This window comes from Pinus tabuliformis, chromosome 2_2 (assembly GCF_031772625.1).
Source record: "Pinus tabuliformis cultivar Carrire ecotype Pingquan chromosome 2_2, CPIR1, whole genome shotgun sequence".
Taxonomy (NCBI): domain Eukaryota; kingdom Viridiplantae; phylum Streptophyta; class Pinopsida; order Pinales; family Pinaceae; genus Pinus; species Pinus tabuliformis.
The window spans coordinates 1099135719-1099148156 of NC_142300.1; the positions used below are offsets into that span (position 1 = coordinate 1099135719).

A 12438-nucleotide genomic window follows, 5' to 3' on the forward strand; every position below is an offset into this window, starting at 1 on the left:
ATTAGAGCTAATAGTATCCCTGATTTACCATCTAGGAAATATGGGGAAGTGCTTTGGAATTTTTCATACTTTTATTCTGAGTGTATATATATATATATATATATATATAACCAACCTAGATCCATATTAACTCAAGTTCTATCAAGTGCTAAGATGGATGAAATATGTAGGTGCAAATCTCTTTTTTAGTGTAAAAGAGATTTGATCTCTCCCCGCACTTGATAGATTTAAATTAAAGTTGATCTAGGTTGGTTTATAACTAAATAATGTTATATATCATTTGATTAACTCATCATTTTTAAAAACACCAAGGGTTAGCTCAATTGATCAAGTCCTCTCATTAAAGTACCTTTGTTATTGAGAGGTCATGGGTTCAATTCTCTTAACACTCTTGGGGTCAAGCTCCGTGGTTGAGCTAGCACAAAGTGTGGAATTGGTAATTGGGGTGGTGTTCTCTTAACGCTCAGGTCAAGCTCCTTGGGGTCAATCTCCGTGGTAATTACGGTAGTGTAACAATCACTGTTGAATCAGTAATTGGGGTGGTGTAGACAACTCCGTGGTAAGCTCCTTGGGGTCAAGCTCCGTGGTAATTACGGTAAATACGATGGTGTAACAATCAAGCTCCTTGGGGTCAATCTCCGTGGTAATTACGGTAGTGTAACAATCACTGTTGAATCAGTTAGTGGGGTGGTGTAGACAACTCCGTGGTAAGCTCCTTGGGGTCAAGCTCCGTGGTAATTACGGTAAATACGATGGTGTAACAATCACCGTTGAATCAGTAATTGGGGTGGTGTAGACAACTCCGTGGTAATTAAGGTAATTACGGTGGTGTAACAATCACCGTTGAATCAGTAATTGGGCGGTGCAGTTGAATCAGTAATTGGGGTGGTGTAGACAACTCCGTGGTAATTAAGGTAATTACGGTGGTGTAACAATCACCGTTGAATCAGTAATTGGGCGGTGCAGACAGTCACCATCGAATCGGTAATTGAGGTGGTGTGGAAGTCGTGGAATTGGTAATTACGATAATTACGGTGGAGTCAAGCTCCGTGGTAGTTGCGGAATCTGTGGTAATTATGGTATGATAAAAATGGATGTTCTATTAATTAACTAGCTCTCCAGGTAAGATACCTGGAGAGTGCCCAAGCACTTCACACATACACATTGTATACAATCAGGAGAACAACCTAGTATATATAGGCTTTCTCACAATCAGGGTGGTTTGAACCACTCCCTAGATATTAGGATCTGAGATCTAAAATTAGAGTCTCAATCCTATCATCACTATAACAGTAATCTAAGTTTAGCTTTCTCCATTATCTCCAACACTCCCCCTTAATGGAGAAAGGGTACTAAACAATAACATATGCCTACTAGTCTAGTCTCAGCTAGGCTTACAATTAAAACATGAAAAAAACTTGGTAACAGAGTTTTCATTTTACTCTTCTTGCAGCAGAGCCCATACTTGTTCATTTGTGGATGAGGCTTCATCTTCACTTTCTTTTCCATGAGGTAGTGCTATATCTTCACCTCATTTCTTCCCCTGTGAAGGAAAACTTGAATTCTTGTTCTCACCCTTCTAAGAATTATGGCAAGCTGGATAGGGAAATTTTCCTTCTCACTATTTCCAGTGTCAATCATCTGAATGTCAACGATGATGTCTTCATCATTCATTGATGCAACTTCTGTGTTAACTTCATAAAGACATGGTGTTTCAAGCCATGCTTCGAGAAACTTCAATTCTTCTTCAAACTTCGTTACTTTTTATTTGTTTTTATTAGTAACATCTGCACACACAAAAATATTAATGAGATCATCATAGTTTAAATTTTCTTGAGCTTTGTTTTCTTCTACCACATCTTTGCAATCAGCTTCGTTTTGCTCGTCCCCTTGATCTTCAATACTTTGTTCCTCTTCACATCCTTCCTGAAAAACAACTCGTGAGTCTTCAATCTCACGTTGTTTTAGAACATATAGAATCTCTTGATAATCGTGGTCATTAATAAAACCACTATGCCTGATGAAAAAAATATCATCAAGATCAAATATATCTAAAAGTGCAAACATATTGGAAAAGTCCAGCTTATCTCGCTTTGAGATTTCTTTTCGACTCCACACGGTCCTCTAACGAGCTCCAACAAACCCATTACCACGCGGGCAGGAAACTTCTCCCTTTGGCAGCTCCTCAACTGTAGAACCTTGTAGACTGTGGCTTCTATGCCACGCAGGTCTTAGTGCCCTCGGCTTTGGTGACGAGCAACTAATCGACATCTCACAAGCTAGAAACGCTATCAGTATCTAATTTTGATGCACATATTAATGAAATGGATCTTTCTGAAAAATCATTCCTGCAAACATACAACCAAGGCTCCACATATCAAGAGAATATTCATATTCTTCTAGATCTACAAGCAGTTCTGGGCCTTTAAAGTATCTGGAAGCCACCCGAACATTGTAGTCCTTTCCCAGGTGGTAAAATTCTGCAAGTCCCCAATCTATCAGGCAAAGTTTCTGTTGTTGATCGTCAATCATCACATTGTGCGGCTTCACATCTCGATGCATAATGCCCTGTGTGTGGCAGTAATCCAGTGCCTTGAGAAGCTAAAAAATGTAGTAGTGTATATCATGATCTGAGAACTTTAAATCTATATTGTTTACGTATTCAAAGATCAAGCAAGGTGTCTTAGATTTTGGATCTCTAACCACATCTAAAAGTTGCACAATATTTTGTCCTCCACAAAGGTTCTACAAAATGCTGATCTCTCTCTTAATCTTTTTCTTTTTGACAGGCTTAAGAATTTTGACAATACATTGCTAGTCGGTGTTAGTAGTGTTGATCCCTTCAAATACCTCACTGTACTTTCCCTTGCCCGCTTTTCTCACCAGTTGATATACATCCGGATCACCCCACGGCACAACGGGAGATTCGTAATCCCAATACTTTGAAGAACGCAACACACAAAATGAAAATGCGTAGCCAAAATCGCTCCCTCCAATGCGTAGCCTTCTCAGATGGAAGCCAGAAAAAACACAGCCAGCACAATCGTCGCAGTTATTTTTCTTGGATCTACGACTAGTCACAGATGTACATCTAAATCCTGCAACGATGCAGAGTCAGCCACAATGTCGACGCGATTACTCTTCAGCTTCCCGCGATGATGTCACGTTCCTCAACTCAGCATACAAGCCTCTCCTTCCTGCAACTTTGATACCATGATAAAAATACCTGGAGAGTGTATAAACACTCATACAAGATACACTATGTATACAATCAGAAGAACAACCTAATATATATAGGCTTTCTCACAATCACGGTGGTTTGAACCACTCCCTGGATATTAGGATTTGAGATCTAAAATTAGAGTCTCAATCCTATCTTCACTATAACAATAATCTAAGTTTAGCTTTATCCATTATCTCCAACATGGTAATTACTGTGGTGTAACAATGTGGTGTAGAAGTCGTGGAATTGGTAATTACAGTAATTACGGTGGGTTCAAGCTCCATGGTAATTACAGAATTGGTAATTGGGGTGGTGTAAAGGTCGTGGAATTGGTAATTACGGTAATTACAGTGGGGTCAAGCTCCGTGGTAATTACGGTGGTGGTAATTATGGAATCAATAATTGGGGTGGTGTATCAGTCATGGAATTGGTAATTACGGTGGGATCAAGCTCCGTGGTAATTACGAAATCGATAATTGGGGTGGTGTATTATTCATGGACTTGGTAATTACGGTAATTATGGTGGGGTCAAGCTTCGTGGTAATTATAGTGGTGTAATAGTCACCGTCGAATTGGCAATTGGGGTGGTGTAGACAGTCACCATCGAATCGGTAATTGGGGTGGTGTAGCTGTCGTTGAATTGGTAATTACCGTAATTATGATGGTGTAACAGTCACCGTCGAATCCGTAATTGGGTGGTGTAGTAGTCGTGGAATTGATAATTATGGTAATTACGGTGGTGTAATTGTCACCATTGAAGCGGTGATTGGGGTGGTGTAGCAATCATGGAATTGGTAATTACGATAGTGTAATAGTCAACATCAAATTGGTAATTGAGGTTTATATGGTGTAACAGTCATCGTCAAAATGGTAATTGGTGTGGTGTAGTAATTTTGGTAATTACGGTGGTGTAACAGTCACCGTCGAATTGGAAATTGGCGTGGTGTAGCAGTCGTGGAATTGGTAATTTTGGTAATTACGATGGTGTAACAGTCACCGTTGAATTGGTAATTGGGGTGGTGTATCAGTCGTCGAATTGATAATTTTAGTAATTATAGTGGTGTAATAGTCATCGTTGAATTGGTAATTGGGGTGGTGTAGCAGTCATGGAATTGGTAATTTTGGTATTTACGGTCGTGTAACAGTCACCATCAAATTGGTAATTGAGGTGGTGTAGTAGTTGTGGAATTTGTTTACGTTGTGTAACATAATTGGGGTGGTGTAGTAGATGTGGAATTAGTAATTTTGGTAATTACGGTGGTGTAACAGTCACCATCGAATGGGAAATTGGGGATGTGTAGCAATCGTGGAATTGGTAATTTTGGTAATTACGGTGGTGTAACAGTCATCGTCGAATTGGTAATTGGGGTGGTGTAGCAGTGATGGAATTGGTAATTTTGGTAATTATGGCGGTGTAATAGTCACTGTCAAATCGGTAATTGGCGTGGTGTAGCAATGGTGGAATTGGTAATTTTAGTAATTACAGTGGTGTAACAGTCACAGCCCAATTGATAATTGGGGTGGTGTAGTAGTTGTGGAATTGGTAATTTTGGTAATTACGGTGGTGTAGGAGTCGCCCTTCAATTGGTAATTGGGGTGGTGTAGCAGTCGTGGAATTGGTTGACGGTGGTGTAACATAATTGGGGTGGTGTAGGAGACATGGAATTGGTAATTTTTGTAATTACGGTGGTGTAACAGTTACCATCGAATTGGTAATTGGGGTTGTGTAGCAGTCATGGAATTGGTAATTTTAGTAATTATGGTGGTGTAACAGTCACCCTCGAATTGGTAATTGGGATGGTGTAGCAGTCGTGGAATTGGTTTACGGTGGTGTAACAAAATTGGGGTGGTGTAGCAGTCGTGGAATTGGTAATTTTGGTAATTACAGTGGTGTAACAATCACCGTTGAATTGGTAATTGGGGTGGTGTAGCAGTCATGGAATTGGTAATTGTCGTGGTGTAGCAGTCATCGATCTCTATCTCCAAATCCGTGAACCACATAGAAAATTTTATCATTTTAAAATTAAGTAATAATTATTATTTTTGTGACGAGTGGAATTGATAATTGGGGTGGTTTCATACTCACGTTGACACATGGTTTAATTCTATCCACTAATACCATTATAAATATTAAGTGCACCACACTCACTCTTAAAGTTAACACAAGTGTAAACCAAAAATAGTATATATAACATGCTTTGTTGAATATTTTACATCGTGAAAACTAAATTAAACAAATATTACTCTATTAAAATATAAAGTATATACCAAATTCACTTTTCCAATTATATTTCATTATTTTTAAAAATTTTATATAAATTTCAACATCTATAAATATAATTATAATAAAAAATTATCATGGAATACAATTACTTAATTTACAAATTTTATAGAGTGGACATTCTATGATAAACATTTATGTTTTAGATTATGTATTATAATTTTCCTTATTTATAGAATAAACATTTATATACTATTGTTGTAATATTTTCCTAATTGGTTTAGATTTATTTTAATTTTAGATTTACAAAGTGTATAGAGGGATCAAATCTCTTTTCACTCTAAAAGAGATTCGCACCTCAAGAAATTTGATCTCCCTTATGATTGGTAGATCTAGAATTAAGATAAATCTAGGTTGGTTTAATTATTAAGTATAATTATAATTATTAATTTTATTTTATTTTTAATGTAATTTGACAGAATCAAAATGTTTTAATTAATAATGATAATTACTAATTTTATTTTATTTTGTTTATTAATTATTTGATTTAATTATTATTTTTATCAGTTAGCATAAAGTGACTTTGTGAATGTAGCAATCATCCATCCCCAGATCCCGTGAATGTGAATCACAAAGAAAAAAAAAATCATCATTTTCAAATTAAATAATAATAATTACTTTTTATGAGTGGAATTGGTAATTAGGGTGGTTTCATACTCATGTGACACAAGGTTAATTCTATCTACTAATACCATTATAAGGTTAACACAACTCAAATTTAAACCAAAAAAATTATATATAACATGCCTTGTTCAATGTTTTACATCCTAAAAACTAAATTAAAATATATATATATATTATTAAAAGATAAAGTGTATAAAAAATTCACTTTAACAATTATATTTCATTATTTTAAAATTTGTATATTAATTTCAACATATATAAATATAAATATAATAAAAAATTATTATGGAATACAATTACTTAATTTACAAATTTTATAGGTTGGAAATTCTATGATGAACATTTATCTTTAACTCATGTATTATAATTTTCTTTATTTATAGAATAAATACTTATATAACATTGTTGTGATATCCTTTAAATTGGTTTAGATTTATTTTAATTTTGGATTTACTAAGTGTTGAGAGGGATCAAATCTATTTTCAGTTTAAAAGAGATTTGCACCTCAAAAAAATTGATCTCTCTTGATGATTGATAGATCCAAAGTTAAGATGGATCTATGTTGGTTTAGTTATTAAGTATAATTATAATTATTAATTTTATTATTTTATTTTATTTTGATTTTAGTTTTAATGTAATTTCACCGAGTCAAAATGTTTGATTAGTAATTATAATTAATAATTTATTTTGTTTTATTTATTAATTAATTATTTTAATTTAATTTAATTTTTTAATTTAATTTAATTTTTATTTTTATGAAATTTGAGTTAGTCAAAATGTCTACATAGCATAACAAGACATGATAGGATATTATAACATTTCTTACATACCGTGCTGGGGAGCATCTCTCAGTGTAATTAGTAAGTGTGTAGTCTCCTTTTGAGATGACCAAGTGGTTGGTTATATGGGATGTTATCTCTTCCACATAGTTTCAAATGCCACGGGGGAGATCTTTGGTCATTTGTGATAAGGCTCAAGGAGTAGGCTCCCACGCCCTTATGGAGTCTCGACTATTACTAAGTCATAAATTCTTGGTATATCTTGCTTACGGACTATTGGAGATATTCCTAGTGTTACAATGAAAGCTACTATATTGATCATGAACTACTCCCAAATTACTCCAACAAGTTACAAATTCATCATAGTAAAAAAAAAATTGTATTTATAACTTCATTTTTTAAGTTTCTATATAACTTTATATTAATGTATAAACTTTACTAACTTATTGACTTTTCGAAGTTAAACGCTTCAAATTTTGATATAAAAATTTTATTCATTTGTAAATATTTGGGATGAAAAGGAGAAAATATAATAACAGACCCCCCCTAGAACAGGCTCAAGAGATCGCAGACCTGCAAATTTTGAAGAAAAGGGACTCGATGTTGGGTATGAATTCCTCACTTCCTCCTTCCTCCTTCCTCTTTTACTTCTGATGTTGTTTCCTCACCCTGTATGAATATTTCATCCCTCATGTCCTCTACCACCTGTTCAATATCTGCTCTTCAAAATATTGCATCCCCCCCCTACTATTCCCATTTTTTCCCCTAATTACCCCTCAAGTAATATGTCTCCTATCTAAAATATACCATTTATGTTGGGTGGTTCTCTTCTCCCCTAGGCCCTTGTGGTCTCTTATCCATATTTCTTGTGTTCTTAGGTTTCCCATAAAGTCGTTGATGACTTAACATTGGCATACTCTGTTCTTGAATTGGGTGGAGGCCTGAGGCTTTTAGATGACGCTTTTCCACACAGCTCGAGAAAGGGAAGAAAATCCTTCATATCACTAGCCATGAAACAATCATCATCGAAGGTTAAATCAATAATGAATAAATCCATCCTTGGGGAACTTAGAGCTTAGGACCTCGCTAAGATCTCGGGATGAGAATCTTATCTTGGAACATCAAGGGTTGGCCAACCCCAAAAAAATGTTGGCCCTAAAAAGATTAGTTTTGATTTTATCCCCTTAGGTTATCTTTCCTTAAGAAATGATGGTTGAAGGCTCCAAAGCAGAATCAATTCTCTCTGGCCCTCTCCCCAAGTAGTCTTTTCACGACACTAATGTTGCTAGAAAACCTGGAGGGCTCATTTCAAGCTAGCAGGCCTTCCCATGTGTTGTGTTGTGGCATGGGCTTCCTCTTCTTGCCTAGCTACATCTCTCTTTGACAAGGCCAATAGATTCTTTTTCATTGGTCTAAATATTTACAACCCTTACGCTAACAGGAAGCCCTTCTGGTAGAACATTTTTAATATGTCATGTTTTGGATCAGATATTTTATGCATTGTGGGTGACCTAACTTTCACCATGGGTCAATCAGAAATATGGGGGCATTCAAACCATGATGATTCCTTAGCTAATTATTTTGTGGATATTCTAGAATTAGTGATTCTGGTGGACATCCTCCCTTCAAGAATCCTTCCCACCTAGTCAAACAACAAAATTGGGGATGACCACATAGCAAAGAGGAATGTTTTCTTGTTTTGGAAGGTTGCTTGGATCAAATTTGCAAATTAGGCTATGGATAACCTCCGAAGGGGAGTTTGATCATAACCCTATCATTATCGATTTGAAAATAGGGTCATATAAGCTAGTGAGCTCTTTCAAGCTAAACAAAGGATGGTTAGAAGACCCCTCCATTATGGAAAAAATATGAGAGTCCAGAGTTTTCTACAAACTAGAACATGGTCCCTCCTCCCGCCGCCCACCCCCCCCCCCCCACCAACAATTCAGTTTCAGGAGAATTTAAAAAGAAAAAAGAAAACCATAACTATCTGGGCCAAGGAAAACATAATTTAGGACGAGAAACTAATAATTGAAGTGGAGAAGAGCTTGCATGACCTCCTTGAAAATTTGGACCATTCAATCTTCTCAGAAGAACAAAAAAAATCCTAAAATCTCTTGAGGAAAAGAGGAGGAACCTTATACTCAATAAGGAAAAGGAGTGGATATTTACAAGCAAAGATTTATGGCTTCAGGTGGGGGATGAAAACACTTAGTTTTTTCATAGAGTGGCCAATCATAAAAATGTTATTAATACTATTTGGGAAATTACAAAATCTGATGGCTCAAAAGCCTCCACCTTCAAGGACATAGCCAGTGAAGGATGCTCCTATTTCAGAGATATCTTAAAAAATAATGAAAATGAAAATATAGATAAAATTATATTTATTGTTGACTTCATCCCAAGGTTTGTAAATGAAGAAGAAAACTTGGATCTTATGAGGGAGGTCACTAAATACGAGCTAGAAATGGTACTAAATAGTTTTCAAAAAGATAAAAGTCTTGGCTTGGATGGACTCCCCATTGAAGTTATTTGGCTTGCTTTAAATTCATTGGTGAGGCCTTGAAAAGAGTTATAGAGTACTCCAGATTAAATGGAAGGATCATTTCTCCTTTTAATTCCACTTTCTTGTCCCTCATTCGAAAAAAACATTCAAGGTTGATTCCTTTGATAAATTTCATCCCATCTCCCTATGAGTTTCCATTTTCGAAGCACAACTCCCTTGAGCAATTCAATTTTTTGAAACATCATCAAGTCCATGAGGCTATTGGTCTAGCACAGGAGGCTCTTCACTTCCTTCACATACAAAACAAAAGGCCATCATCTATAAAGTGGATTTATGAGAAGCCTTTGACAAGGGTGGATTGGATAAATATCAAGTTGTTGTTACTTTATTTGTGGCTCAACACACAATTTGTATATTAGATATATGGTGTATCAACTCCTCCACCATGGCCCTATTAATAAATTCCTATGTTCCCCTTTTTTCAGTCCTCAGAGTGGACTTCATCAAGGATTCCCCCTATCCTCTCTTCTCTTCCTCCTCATCATAGAAGCTCTATTTAGAGCCATTCTGGATGAAAAACGGAGACATCTTATAAAAGGTATCTCTATCACACAAAATTGCTCCCTCATGCATCTCTTATTCTTAGAAGATATTATTATTTTTTTAGCTTTGGACTATGGCAGCCTCCATGTTATTAATCACGTTTTGGATACCTTCTCCTTGTCCACTAGAATGAAGATAAATCATGAAAAATATACCCTTCTTGGGTGTGCACTTGATAAAGGAGAAGTTGACATTTTCAATGGGATTCTCTCAAAATCGCCTCTCCCTTTTGGGGGCCCTTTGAAATATTTGGGTTACATGCTTAAGCCAAACAATCATAGGAAAGTTGATTGGGCCTAGCTCATTGCAAAAGTGAAACTCAAAATTAGAAGTTGGTATAATAAATGGCTCTCTAGAGTTGGTAGACTAGCATTATGTAGATTTGTATTGCAAGATATTTCGGTGTATTGGGTCTCTCTAATTTAGATTCCAAAAGGTACTCTAAATAAGATCAAGAAAATATCTATGAGATATCTCTAAGCAAGACAACAAGATAGAAAAATTTTTCATCGTGATTCAATCTTCACTTATGTATAGAAGAGACTAGGTATCATATTACATCGAGAATCTATTCCACAAAATTGACATTTATCTCATAGATAAGGAAATCTCTTTCAACAAAAATGTAAAAACCTTGGACTTGATTTGTGCAACTTGGACTATTTCTTTCATACTTATATTAGGCCTCAATCATCATTCAAATGTTAAGGATGTATCTCCTCATCATCATGCCTGATAGAATATCAGGCTTAGAGAAGCTTGGATCATCATACAAAGTTCATATCATAATCAACTCAGATCACTGAGCTTAGACTTGGATCATGACATTGAACCAAAGACTTATGTGTCACAAAATTCAGTTCACTTTATTACATATTTAATCTTTGAATCATTGCTAATTGTATTGCACAACCATGCTACATATGATACCAAAAGTTGGACTCCTGTCATGAAAACCAGTTTATGACTTTGTGCTACATTCATTTTGAGAAGTGTATAATCCCTGAATGGCGTCATCCACTACAAGTGGCATCCTCTATCATACCTGCAACTTCTGTTGTATGAATTCACGATACATATGACCAAAATTAGTTGAATGTCAAGAACTCGTTGACAAAGAATTTAAACAACCACTATCGAACCATAATGTCGAGGAAATTGTAACTAAGAAATCATAGATAATTCACGAGTGATCCATAACCACTAAACAATGAATCATACTCTTACTGAAAAAACGAATCATACTAGTGATTTGTAACCAAGAAGAGGAACTCGAATGGGCCACAGAGAAGTTCCATAGATAAGCTTGGATGCTTAATTCGTCAAACTCCAGATTTTGGGTTCATAAAATTCGCACATATGGATCACATTGTTGCGCTCCCCGTTAATGGCAGTGTTGATCCAACGCTCCCCTGTGTTTCGTGGCATGTGCTTAACACTAGCGATGTGTCTGTTTACTAACACCTGCGGGTTTTGGTGTAACAGCAATTGTGTCTCTGACGACGGGTATCAGAGCTAGGGTCGAATATCCACTGTGAAAACCGCTTATTGCCATCGCCTTACTTTGGGAGAATTCGTTAAAACGTTGGTTGTTACTCCTGGAGCTGTTGAAGGATCTGTTGAAACGTGTTGCTGGAGTTTGAAAGGTGGAGATCCATGGAGATTGGAGTTGAAACATGGTGTTTGTAAGTTTTTTTTTACATCAAGCTTGCACGTATACGTCAATTTTTTTTCTCAAACCAACATATGTATGTGTGAAATGTGAAAAGGTTAAAACATTATATATGCTTTTATATTTATTATGAAACATATATAATTATATGTTGGAATTTTGAAAAGTATATTTTAAAAAGGAGCGGGAATTTTGAAAAGGGTATTTTAAAAAGAGGAAGGTCATTATTACTAAATTTTAAAGAGTAATAATTAAAGTTTTATTTTTAAGTGGAGTTTTTTGTGTTTTGGGGCATGAATTTGATTGAAAATGGAGACAAAAGTTACAGATATGGAGAAGTTGAGCGGGGCTAATTTTTCCCTATGGAAATCACAGATGGAGGATATACTGATTTTAAAGGATCAGTATTTGCCGATTGAGGGCACAACAGATAAACCCTCATCAATGACAAATGAAGAGTGGAATAAGCTAGATAGAAAGGCGATTGTAACAATCCACCAATATTTAGCAAAGAATGTTTATTTCAATGTGTCCAGAGAAAAGACGGCTAAAGGATTATGGAAGAAGCTCCATGATCTATATGAGAAGAACACAGCATCAAACAAAGTGTTCTTGATGAAGAAGCTTTATAATGTCAAAATGAAGGAGGGTTCTTCAGTCTCTAAGCACTTGAATGCATTTAATATTATTACTAATCAACTTGCCTCTGTTAAAATCATTTTAGATGATGAAATTAGAGCTATTTTACTA

At 35.7% G+C, this 12438-nt stretch overlaps 1 pseudogene; it reads right to left on the reverse strand.

Annotated features, from left to right (window-relative positions):
* Positions 1 to 2316: 2316 nt before the first annotated feature.
* The window catches only part of LOC149197227 (casein kinase II subunit alpha-like), a 36286-nt pseudogene continuing 26164 nt past the window's right edge, over positions 2317 to 12438 (reverse strand).